General features: G+C 46.9%; 1 pseudogene; it reads right to left on the reverse strand.

Moving 5' to 3' along the window:
- Positions 1-1,860: 1,860 nt before the first annotated feature.
- Positions 1,861-12,239, reverse strand: LOC124662639 (annotated as a pseudogene).
- Positions 12,240-13,830: the final 1,591 nt, after the last annotated feature.

Here is a 13,830-nt window from a genome sequence, read left to right on the forward strand (position 1 = left end):
CTAGCATGTTAGCATCGGGTGTTTCCAGCTCTTTGCTGATGAGCTTGGCGCTAAGCTGACAAGATTTGTCAAATGTCTCATCATCCGATTCATCATTCATGTGGATGTCCAGAACAGTCCATGTTGCACAGTTTGACGTATCTTTGGCGACTAGGATTGTCAGGCAGTATGTAGGGGCGTGCGGTGAGCAGAAACATCATGTTGTAGGGGCGTGCGGTGAGCAGAAACATCATGTCGGCGGTGGAGTCGATGTAGCAGGGCCGCAGACCGGCGGCCATATCGGTGGAGCAGGGCGGAGGCAGGGGGGTCGACGCGGCTTCCCGGAGGGCACCGAGGAACGTTTGTGGAGCTCGATGGGGCGGCGGGGGATGAGCGGTTCCAGGATGAAGGGGGCTGTAATTTCTCGCCGGAGACGTGGCGGCGGCGTCGGTGGAGCAATGCCCTCCCGGCCAAGGGGGTGACCGACCTGCAGTCTCCTTTGGGCTATTTTTGCAACTTATCGCGGCCGCGTGGAAGTGGTGGACGGCCAGGGCGGCCGCGTGCGAGCTCGGCCATGGCGCGGCTGAGAAGCTCCGGCCAGGGGCAGCCGCGTGCGAGCTCCTCGAGGGGCGGCGAGGGCGAGCTCGGCCATGGCGCTGCTGGGGGAGCTCCGGCCAGGGGCGGGCCTCCAGGGGCTACTACGGAGTAGACCGAGGACCCAATGACGAGTCGACGACCTCCCGGAGCGGAGGAAGAGGAACACCGCGGCAACATCATGAAGTCTCCCTAGTTGATTCCTTTGGCAGAGGGGATCTACAGGTCAAGGCGAAGCTAAAGGACATGGTTGTGTGTCTCAGAGAGGATTGCAGCGACAAGGACGAGTGTGATGCCGATGGCGGTGTGCTCTGAATGCCGATCGCGTTCTCGAACATAGAAATGACCAAGACCTTCTCCCAACGCAGGTTCCGCTCGGGAAGACATGCCGACCCAGCCGGGTGGTGGAGGGAAGCGGAAGGGGCTGGCGGCGATGCTGGTGTGTGGTAGCGGCGGCGCTGGTGCGAGTTGCGGCGGCAATGTGGTGATGAGCGGACCGTCCCGCCCCCTGGCGGTTCTCGTCCTGCCCTGGCCGAGCTTGCTCGTGCAGCGTAGCTTGTCGACACCGCCGAGATGGGAAGGTGCACCGACTGGGCGAGGCCTCGCCGGCGGGAGCGGGGGCGGCGTTCTGGTGTGGTGAAGCAACAGGGAGCGGGGCGGGGTAGCTCGTTGTGAACACCAGTGATTGGGGCGGCGCACCATTTGGGAGAGAGCTTCTCGCTGGCAAGTCCAGGGGCGGCGCGCCGGCGTGCTTGTTACCGTGGAGAAGGAGCGGGAGAAAATAAAAGAAAAATGAATTTCTTTCCTTCAGAGAAAGAGCAGACACGCGTCCTAAAATTTTACAAAAAAACCCACAATCAGAACTTGTTCAACATATGTCTCATTTGACCATTTTATTGTTGCCACGTCAGCCTACATAGGGATCCACATGTCGGTTTCATCATTAGATCAGTATTGGACGTGAATCAGTGCTTCTTGTAACGTGTTAACCGTAGAGTGATGGTTTTTTTTTAAAAAAAATTGCGATTTTCTAAAACAACTGTCTGATATGTGGTGGTTTTTTATAATTATCTCAAGTTTGAAGCACAACCTCTTCCGCTTTTTCGCCGGGGTCTGCATCTTCTCTGGCTTCTTCCAAATTGCCCGTTAGCACGCAGCTAGATGGCTAGTGGTTCAATCACTTCAAAGGTAAGGGTGCGAGGTGCTGATCGCACTTCCAAGTTAGACTACGCATGAGAATAGAGCTAGTACCACTGCCAACACATCACTTCCATCATTACCAACATCTGGATGCAAACACTTCATCACATTTAAAAAACACAAATCATTCACAATATTTCAGCGGCCATTACTTGACTTGAAAAGAGGACGGTTTCACAAGAGGCGTCTTCATCTATCCATCTATCGTCAGCACGAGCAAGCTCATCTTGCCCTGGTGCCTTTAGCTGTCTTCAGAGATTCCATAGCTTCCCTGCACATCAGTCACAATCAATGAGTGTTGGATAATGGTGTAGGCACAGATGCATGACTACAATATCATTCAAGGGTGCAAAAAGAGTCCGTGGAGCAGATCTACTACTAAGTACAAACAAATATAATAGCACTGATGAGGTTTTTAGTAAGCAGCTGTAATATGCCTGTCCTGAAGTAAGCGCATAAGACCAGTCAAAATAACACATTTCCGACGCAGAAGGGGTAAGATGGATACCGTAATGCCCTCTCCATCTCGGCATTCTCTGGGTCCAACTTGAGGCCATCAAGAAGTGCCACACACGCTCCCCCGTAGTCCTGATGAGCAAAATCTCATGAATGAACTATCAAAAACAATCTGCATCGTTCAATAAAGTAAACGGCGCGGTCTTCAATCCCACCTCCAGTGACATCAGAGCGGCCCCATGCCGGTAGCAGGCCTTTGGCCAGTCGGGCCGCAGCTCTCTGCTTTCAATAGCATCTAGCAAAGCCGTATGTCCATTGCCCTGGCGGAGCAAGCAAAGGCTCCTGTTTGAGAACAAGGTCGCATCACTTGGGTCAAGATCAATTGCCTGCACTCAACAAGTTAGAGCAAGATTTGTTTAGTAACAAAAAAAAATGTACGAATTTGTGAGCATTTGAATAGGAAATCTGAAAATGGTTGCTTATGGACAAATAATAGTGCAAGGTATTAATCAATCCTGCAAATACCTTAATTTTCTTCATAAGAATGCCCAACCTAAGAAACTTTTTCATATATAAGTTAACAAATATAGCACAATACTAGCAGCCAAATCGGCCAGCAGCCAGGGAATGATGGGGCTGGGTAGGAGCATAAGCCAGCTAGGAGGATTGGTAACCTACTATTAGTTAAGAAAGTTGAGGCGAATTTGGATAGGTTAAGAAGAAAGAACAAAAAGATTGTGTCATGTTGTTTGGAATAAGTCAGATAAGGTAGGAGTTCTAGTTTTAGTTGTTAATCCTTGATACAAATATAAAAGAGAAGATTATTGAAATATTCAGGCAAGCAATCTAATACCAACATAAAACTCATTGCCTATCTTCTACATACAATAGCCTAATCCCATTCCAGTCATTCTAGCAATATTTTTCAAGGTATTATCCCTTGACAATGCCTCTGACAAAGTTTCCTTTTCAATAACTAAGCCATGCATTTGGCGACTCAAGCATATATAGCTAGAAGCCTGTTTGAAAATCTGCCCGCCCACATACAATATTTTTCCTCAAATAATTAGAAGCAGGAAAAGAAGAACACATAATATACTAACTCCGTTTTTATATATATGGCCACTACACGGTCACTACTAAAAAAATACCTATAGCCGCAAACAATATTGTTGGCGCACCAAAAACGGTGCCCGCCGGTGCTAAATACTACCGGTGCACCATGTTTCGACCGCGCCGGTGATGACTCAATACCGCCAGCGCAGAATTTTTTTAGTGCGCCAGAGATAAGGGTGAACCAGGTAAGGGCCAAACTGAAAATCGAAGCCCCCTTACCGCCGGCACACCACTATGTTGGTGCGCTGGTGGTAATTTGCTTACCACCGGCGCACAAACATGGTGGTGCCCCGGCGGTAAGGGGAGCTGCGATTTTTCCCTCCCCACCAACCACCACCCCACCCCGCCGGACCGCCTTTTCAGTTTTGGAAAAAATAAAAGAAAATGATAAAAAACTTCAAAAAATTAAATCCTTTGAAATGACCATGTATTATGTCATCTAGTTTTAGTGAAAATTGAAAAACATGAATTTCGATATATTATGCAAAATGACGTCATTTTTCCGTAAAACGGGATTTGTGGTTGCATACGACCTCCGATGAAAAACTTTTTTATATCAAAAAGTATCTAAGTGAAATTTCCTATCCAAATTCAACCACCTATGGTCGTTTGGACAAAGAATTAATGGATTCATCAAATTCAAAACAGAAACATAACTTTTTTGAGCTTTTAGATTTTGATAAAAAAATTAAAAAATTTACCCCCGGTGCACCTCCATATTCTATCTCGGGTTCGTCCTCGAAAACGGTGGCCGTGCGCTGCCTTGTTGTCGTTGCCGCGCTGGTGTAGGAGGAGGAGGAGGAGGAGGATGAGGCCTAAGGTGGTGGTTAAGGAGGAGGAGGAGGAGGAAGATGAGGCTGGATGTGGTGGTTTAGGAGGAGGAGGAGGAGGAGGAGGAGGAGGAGAAGGATAAGGAGGTGCGCTGGGGGTAAAAAATTAAAAACTCGATCTAGATCTGGATCGACCTTTTTTTGAATTTTGAAAAAACATACCGCCGGCGCACCAGGCCTGGTGCGCCGGGATAATTCGTGTTATTGCTGGCACACCAGCTGGTGCGCCGGCAGTAACTCATTACCACCGGCGTGTTTCCACCGGCGGGCTCTGGTGCGCCGGTAGCGCCGGCAGCGCCGGTAGTAGCCTTTTTTGGTGCGCCGGCAATAAGGCTTTGCCTAGTAGTGGTTTCAGGGCAAAACTTTAACTATTGATTTGACCAACAAAATATAAGTTATATGACACCAAAAGTATATTGTTAGAAACATTTTCAAATATGAATCTAACGGTATACTTTTGGTGACATATACCTCATATTTTGTTGGTCAAACTATTAGTCAAAGTTCTACCTCAAAATACGTTGTGGCCTTATATATAAAAACGGAGGGAGTACCAAACCTTAGTGTAGAACGGCGATGCGAGAAAAGTAATTTTTTCTCTCGACTGCTATACTCCCAAATGACTTCAACTGTGATATTTTCCATGCATTGTCATGTTTATCCTGAACCATAAATAATATCAAATAAAATGGAGACATGAGGAATGAATGGGAAAAAATGATATAGTACAGAAACTACATATAACTGTTATGTAAATATTTGGAGAAACATAGTTTTTTTTGCTAACATCAACATTGCAGATTGTATAAGCATAATTTTGAGAATTCCAAATATTCATGCAGTTATGCTAATCATACAACATCCTGCATCCATGCTCAGTACTGTAAATAAATATTCCTCAGGAATAGCCATAGCTAGAAGCCTGTTTGGACCCTATACTGATGGAAAACTTTAACATACATCAATATATTCTCCACATAAATTACACATCATATTCTTCTAGTGTATGTAACCCGGTTAATATTCTATTTTCTATATAATCTTAAGATTTAAGATGATGTCACACATATTCTTCTAGTTTAACTGTACAGTGTAGTTCATCTCCTATTTTCTATATAATTTCTCAAGATTTAAGAGGATGTCACAATCAATAATTGCAACTTGTGCACATTGATAGTAGAAGCTTCTAACAAGTTAAAAAAACTGAATCATTTGTAACAGTCTGTCAGCATGTAGCTTAAACCAGAAGTACAGGGAGGTTTTCCCAAACAAAAATCAGTATCTCAACAAACATCAATAGTCATCCTACACCACATGTATTATATATTTACATATCCTACAAACAGAAAAGAGCATATAGCATGGAATCATGGAGCCATATATCACAACAACATAACTCATCTACAAGGTGTCTAGGCTAAGTTACGCTGGTCAGAAATTCAAGAATGACAGATGGTGAGTTGGTTAGTGCATTGCTTCGTATGAAAGCAAAAACAAACCATGGATAGGAAATAAATGGCGCTAAAAGCCATTTACAAGACACTTAAGCTCCATAACTTAAGTATTGGATAGTGCCATTTTCAGATTGTGTTTACTAGTGGCAAAAGGGAAAATCTTACATCATTAGAAGAATCGCACTTTGCAAAAGCCTCGAGTAAAAAATTTAAGCACTCAGTTGATCTGTAATCTCTCATTGTAGACTCAAGTGAAACAGCTGTGAGACAATCTGAGGTGATGACGGCACCAGCCTATCACATAAAAGGAATGTCACATTTTCTTTATGGTGAATAACTAAAGAAGGTAAAGGTTTCCAAATTAAGTGTTGGAAAAATAAGCAACCCTAGTACAATGCTAGGATTTGTCAAGGTATAATACCTCAACCAGGAGCTTCACGCATTCCACTGAAACATTTAGAGCCTGAAAGAGGGGTGTTATAGGATACTGTCCATATTCATCCAGAAAATATGGTTTGTTGGGCTAGTAAGAGGTGTGAAGAACATTAGTCTTGATTATAATAATTGGATGGCGAAAAATATTAAACAGAACGGTAAATATGCATAACCTTATGTATCTATGCTTTCAATCAAAAAGAAGGAAACATCTCATGTGACCTTGCAATTTGTGGAAACAAATAAGTAAATGTTCGAATAGCTTCCTTATTGGTCAACTCTTGATTGGTAGATTTATTTTATTTGATAGATTGGTTCCATATAGCACTTACATAGGGGTGGCAGACATGATGGAAATTCGATCATTATGGTAATTGCACGATGCAATTGGCACTTTGAAAACTATGCATGTACGAAAGAATGTATAGTGGACTTCCACAGAAAGAAAAATAGTTGTGATTCCAATGGAACATTAAGCATTAATCTTGCGTAAGAATGGGGACTATAAGATATGACCATGGTTTTAAAGGCATCTCTCAGGCGCCGCCCCCCCCCCCCTCGGCCTTAGGACGCCTTTAAAACCATGGATATGACCCAGACAATAGCTTGAGAACAATGATATGGATTTAAACAAAACTAACAAAGTATTCCCATATCTTGTAATTACTATCAAGGAGATCCTGAAGAAAAACGTATAACAGCCTAAAGGGAACGAAGTACCAAACAATAACTAGAATGGAGGATGAGAACAATACAGTTAACAAACAAATGGAGAAAAGGCAAACAATTCAAAATTTAATCATGTTTACATGCAACTTAAGGAAGAAGTAGGAAGAAGTTAAGCTTACATCAGCATTATGGTCTAACAAAGTCTTCATAGCACCGACTAGTCGTAACTTAGTAGCAAGACGCAATGGTGTCCCAATGTCATCAGCTATCGGGTCAACATAAGCTCCCTTTGCAAGCAACAGTTCAATTATTTTACAATTTCCTGCATAAAAGAAGCAATATGAATGTACTGATTACATAAGATGGTAAGGTTTCACTACTAGGAAAAGGCTTACCGCTGGCGCACTGAAAAGGCTTACCGCCGGCGCTTTCGCGTTCGCCGGCGATAACCTCGCCGGTGGTAATGCCTTACCGCTGGCACCTTCATTTTCGCCAGTGGTAACATGCTATTATCTCCGGCGTCTTCGCATATTCGCCGGGGGTATCTGTTACCACCGGCACATTAGCCATATTTGTAGGCGCCAGCAGTACATATTTAAAGAACTAAAAAAAATTAAAATCAGTTACCCCCGGCAACGAAGGCTATGCGCCAGCAATAACGAATTTAAGAAACAAAAAAAAAGATTTTACAAATTACAAATAAACTCATATATATTCTATCCGTTACAAATTTAGCTAGTTTCAAGATTCAAAATTCCGGCCACCATCTTCATCAGCCACGCCCAAAACTCAGGTAGATCGTCGAACCTCTCTTTGCGCTCCTCCGTTGATTGCTGTGCCACTGTCACGGGTTGGAGTCAGGATTGAGGGTCAGACGTGCAACAAACAAAAACAGTAAGCACATATTATTCCATCTATGCGCACAAGTATTCATTGAGCTGAAGCAAATATCCATCTATGCATGTTGCTTTCCCTACTGTCTACACAAATATGCATACTGCTCGAAAAAGGAAACAATTTTAAGCAAGAAATTATGCAAAACCTGTTTATCGGTTCAAACAACGAGTTCACCAAAAAGAGCAATCAAAAATGTCTAGAATAACAGCAGAGAATAGGACATCTATGAACAAAACATCCTACTGCAATGAGCAATCAAGGAGTAAATAGCTAATTGCATTAAGGCCAGCTAGTGGAATTTTTCATGCTACGGGCAGAGCAGCAATGAGTAGAGCACTGTGATTATGAGTGTCGAAGAACAACTAATTGACGTCTTGCGGAGGAGGATTGGACTGACCTAGGTTGTGGGAAGCAGCAAGCAGCCTGGCCGGGCTCGACAGTGTCCTCCTGGTGGCCTTCAGCATCTTGGTGCAGATGCGGTAGGCGCCGGCTAGACTGAACCGCGACGGCCGGCGAACCGACCCAGCTCCCATCTACGATGCGCGTGAGCAGGTGACTGCTAGCGGTCGCAATCGCCAGATCGAGGGTCCAAGCCACCGGACGGTGAAGCGCCGCGGGCGCCGCTGCGAGCCAACCACCACTCCCGCCCACCCGTCGCCGCAAATCGATCCAGGGAGCCGGCGCCACAGCCGGCTCCTACCTTTGCTCCACCTCGCCGCCGCGAGCACCCAAGGGTCGGACGCCACGGCCGCACCGCACGTCGCTCCATCGGAGGCCTAGATGCCATGCCCGGGCGGCGCATCGCCTCCTCCAGCGCATCCATCGGGGGATCCACGCCACGACCGCGTTGCCTCGAATCCCGTCCCTGCCACCACACAGGGAGACGGGGAACGGGGAGATGCCGGAGATCTTCAGCTTCCGTCGGCTAGGTCTTCGATCGGGATCCGTGGCGGCATCAGCGTCGAGGAAGGGCGACGAAGTTAGGACCTGCAAAGAACGAACAACAACTCTTATTGTCAACTAGACCAATCTACCAGCATATGCTCATAGTAAGATAGGGTATAATATGAGGTTACACAGCTGACCATCAATTGACTCGTCACTAATATGCACTCACATGAGACGCTAAGCTACATAATCTCGAAAATAAACAGAAATGTAATAGGAATAATTCCATTTCTGTCAGTGCATCTAGCACAAGACCAAGCACAGGTATGCATGTCTTCAGATCAATCCCAGAATAAGCAGATCCCTAATATCCTATCTGAGATAATAGCAACAAAACACTCAATAACCTAACTGAGATTAATCACAAACAGAGAAAGCGAGAACCAACATCAACCTAATCAAGCTAAGCAGGCAACTAGGCTTTCAAAACAACAACTAACCGCGTTGACATGCCCTGCTATACTAAGACATGATTTGAGCGAGGAGTAAACTAGTAATCTCTAGGCACGTACAGATTCATCATAGTAATAACAACAAAGCGCCAGTAGTCGTGAAGATACAACTAGCCATCGACCAGCGTGAGCATACGCAGCAACAATCCGCTTGCTTCAATCGACTACCCCGTCAACAGAAGCAGTAGATCTGAGCGATATTCCTCATGGCACGAACGGCACACGCAGATCTATCCCTGCAACCCCAGATCGAACTCGAATTATCTAGATCCTACCATATCCCGGCACCCGACACATGGAGGCTGGACACGCTTAAGGAAAGACGTAGGGGGAAATCGGCGGGGGCGTTCGCTCCTTACCTTGCTTGTGGCCGGCGCGCTGCTCGTTGGTGTGGCACTGCGCGCACTTGGTCTTGAAGATCTTGGCGTCGGCGGCCGGGTTGCCGGGGGGAGCCTCGGAGAAGGAAGCCATCGCTGCCGCCGCACGGAAGCAGGGACTCGCCGGAGGAGGAGGGGGAGTCAAGGGGAGAGAGGCCAAGTGATACTTTTGCTCGTCTCCGTTCGCGTCGCCGCCGCCGCAGACGTTGTCGCGAGAGGGTGTAGGGTTTGGTTGCTGCGTGCGTTTTGACTAGTGCGTGTGTGGCGACGAGGGTGCGTGTAATTTCGGCCCAAATGGCGAAATACCCCCGGCGAAAATGAAACGGAGAGGCCGGCGGTAATTTCGACACAAATCACCCACAACAGCCCAGTTTACCGCTAGCACGGGCAAATCGGTTTCGCCAGCGGCATTTAACTTACCCCCGGCATCTTCGAGATAAATTCGCCGGCGGTAACGGGAGGCCCATTCAGGTGCTCTCAGCCCACTTTACTCCCGGCGTTTGCAATCCCCATTCGCCGGCGGTAAGTGCCCTATCCCCGGCGACCCGAAATCAACTCGCCGGCGGTAACGCGGGGAGGGCCTAAAAGGTCTTACCGCCGGCATCTTTGAACTTGATTCGCCGGTGATAATAAGTGCGGCTATGAGGTTATTCCTAGTAGTGTTTTATCCTGACAATCTTTATTCTTTATTTGTATCTGGCTCCTGGCAGACCTCAGTTTCTCTGCATATAGGCTACAAAGATCATGCTAAAGAGGGTCGACGTTCCATAGAAACAAGAACAACACCTACTTGGCTGGCCAAAATAATCCAGTGGACCAGCAACTGTTGAAATAAAGGAAAGGGACACATTTGGATGAAGTTGTGTAAAATAACTCCCAGAGAATACACAACTTGCCATACATATGACATGTAAGGAGATGTTGTAAATGATAGGTCAACAGAATATAACTATCAAAACTGTAGATAATCTACTTCCATACCAACCTAATGGAAAAATATATATAAATGACCCTGGAACAAGGTCAAATAAACCCTAGTAAAAACATAATACAGCCACAAAAACAAGAAGGTGCACTGTTTTGGAACATGGGAGCATATGCTCCCTTTAGTTTAAAATGCATCTTACACACATTTTGAATTTCAAAAAAATTGAAACGAAAAATTCGCACGTACATCTTCACGGGCTACACGCTTACAAAGTTGTTTCATAAAAAATTGACTTGTCATGTGACGTGTGTAAAAAAGATAAAACTCAGTGCTAAAAATAATGCTTTTTACAAGATAAAATTTCTCTTTTTTACATAGTCCACAAAAAATGTTGATTTTTCTTGAAACTTGACGAACACACATATATTATGATGATGTACATGTAAAATTTTTTGTCAAATTTTTTTGACACTTCGAAATAAGATTTTTGGTAGAGGGAGCATACGCACCCGGGAGCCGAATTGAATTTCTGCACAAAATATATTAAAATAAAAAGAAAGAAAGTGTGGTACACACGTGCAAACCAGAGATACATATGAATAGAGAGGGGACCTAATCCAGCAGCACAATGTAGAGGGGATATCCCGCCCTCATCAGCTTTGTCTGGATCAGCACCATGATCAAGAAGATACTTGGCAACAGCAGCATGTTCACTGTGGGCCGCATAAAACAGGGGTGTTCTACCTGCCAAGCACACAGTGCACAAAAATTCAGGATCAGCAAAGCAATATGCATCTTATAACCTTTCACCGAGCATGACTCTAGAAACATGATGAGCAAGATTACAAAGTGTGGAACCACAGAGACACGGAATTCAGGTATGGCGTGAACTAGAATGTGCAAGTGCCCGAGGCAAACAGGACCGATTACTTCACTTTTAGAAGTTTTAGTTGACCCATAAATATGCAGAATCGACTCTACTATTTCAATTTCGGTCCTCGTGAGATGAAAGTTCAGTATGGTAGCACCAGTAAATCCTTTGGGGCATTTTTTAAGTGCAGCTATCCAAACGATCCAAAAAGACAAGACAGTAGATTCACTTTTACATGGTTACGCCTCATAGGCATTATTTCATTATTGAGCATGGCCTATTCCGATGATGCATACCATGATGAATGGGGATAACATAACAAGACAATGTGCATGCTTAGTTATGTTTTTTGTGATTTGCTTTGCCAGGAACAGACACAAAACAAGACGTCCATCCTGTGAACTCGTCAATCATAACTGAGAAACCTACAGACCAAGCAGCTGCCGAGCAGCAGCTTAGACATCATCTTGCAAGGTACCCATGATTTCAGCATCGCACAGCAACCAACATGGCGCAAGGCGACTTCTTAAAACGAAGCTGGGAAGGAGGAACGGACCCTTGTTATCGCCAGCTTCCACATCCACGCGCAGCCCCTGGACCAGATACCTGCACACCTCCAGATGCCCGTTGTACACGGCGAGCAGCAGCACCCCCAAGCCGGTGTCCGACCTCGTCGCCTCCACCACGTCCCTGAGGCGGCCAGTGCCGTCGTCTAGCACCCGCACCAGCCCTGCAAGCACCCCAAAAACAAAAAAAAATCAGAACAAAGACTGCCGAGCCGAAGTCGCCAGAATCGAGCGGAGAGCGACGCGTGCGTGCGTACGCTTGAGGCGGCGGAGGTCGCCGTTGTAGGCCGCGCTGAGGAGATCGTCCCGCATCGAGATCGCGGCAGCGAATTCTGCGACTGTAGAGAGAGGCAGAGAGCGTGAGCGGATTTAGGGTTTGGAGTTAGGGTTTGGAGTAGAGAGAGGAAGGGGCGGAGGCGCTCACCAGCGGCATCGCAGATGGGGAAGCGGCGGGGCGGCGCCGCCATGGCGGATTGGTTGGGGAGCGCGACAGGAGGCGAGGGGTTCGGGAATGCGGGGGAGAGGAGGAGATGGCGAGGTCCGTGTTTGATTTTTGAAACCCAGAAGAGGCGTATGCGACAGGCTTTGCCGCCTGATGAGAGCATCTCCACTATACCTGAGCATTTCTCGGGCCGGGCCGGGCCTCGGGCAGGGCCAGGCCTTGGGCCGGGCCAACCAAGGCCCGACGCGGAAAATCTCGGCCCAGGCCCAGCCCAGCCGTCGGGCCGGAAATCTTGGCCCAAGCCCGGCCGATCATAAGGAAAGCCCGTCGGGCCTCGGGCCTCGGGCCGGGCTGCTTCCTTAAATCGCGCAAAATGATGGCCCAGGCCCGGCCCATGCTGACCATCGGGCCAAAAAATCTGCCCCAGGCCCGGCCCACAGGCATGGTCGGGTCGGGCTTGTCCCGGGAATTTCGGGCCGGGCCGACCGGGCCGGGCTGCCCATGGCCAGGTATAATCTCCACCTGTCTCCCCGACAAGTCCCTAAGGACGCCTTTTTCATCCGGATGGACGAAAATGGCCCAGCCGCGCCCCCAGTTCCTCGTTTTCGCCCGGATTTGCGCTTTCATCCGTCCGGCGAGCCCAGGCCATCCTCGGCCTCCCAGGGAGCGCTCGGGGACTCCGGACAAAACTAAAGCGCGGGAAACGTAGAGAAAACTTCCCGCGCGGCTTGTGGCCCCAACTTGTCGGCGACAGAGGCCAATCGTCTTGCACGCGCTTCAAAAGCTTTCCGCCGGTCAGACTTCGTCGGACGCGTCGCCTCGGATTCACGCGCGACTCCCTCTATTTATCGCCGAACGTACCGTGTCTCATTCACCACCGCCATCTCCCTCCTCTCCCCAGCCCTATCTTCTCTCCCCTATCGACCTCAACCAGCGAGCAATGGCGGGCAACGGCACGACGAACAACGGTTTCGGTCGCCGTTCCCTGCACCAGTGGGAGGCGGCACTTATGCACATGGCGAGCTACCCGGCGCTGCCGGACTTCCGCGTGTTCGGAGGATGGCGCCTGAGCGCGGGGGGGGGGGTCCCGATCCCGCCGCTTCCGGTAAGTCATGTAAGCATAATGCAACAAGCATAGAAAGGCAACACAAGCGCAACTTCAAGATTCTCAACATAAAGAGGGGAAACTTAATATTATTAAGATGCATATAACCATGTTTCCCTCTCTCATAATAACTTTCAGTAGCATCATGAACAAACTCAACAATATAACTATCACATGAAACATTCTTATCATGAGCTACATGCATAAAATTATTACTCTCCACATAAGCATAGTCATTACTATTAATTGTAGTGGGAGCAAATTCAATAAAATAGCTATCATTATTATTCTCATCACCATAATCATCATATATAGGAGGCATATTGTAATCATAATTAATTTTCTCCTCAATAGTAGGTGGACTGAAAATATGATAGTCATCATTGTAATCATCATAAATTGCAGGCATGGTATAATCATAATAAACTTTATCCTCCATAGTAGGTGACACCAAAATACCACTATCATTATAATCATCATAAATGGGATGCAAAGTATCATCAAAGAAAAT

The sequence above is a fragment of the Lolium rigidum genome, chromosome 1, assembly GCF_022539505.1.
Source record: "Lolium rigidum isolate FL_2022 chromosome 1, APGP_CSIRO_Lrig_0.1, whole genome shotgun sequence".
NCBI lineage: Eukaryota > Viridiplantae > Streptophyta > Magnoliopsida > Poales > Poaceae > Lolium > Lolium rigidum.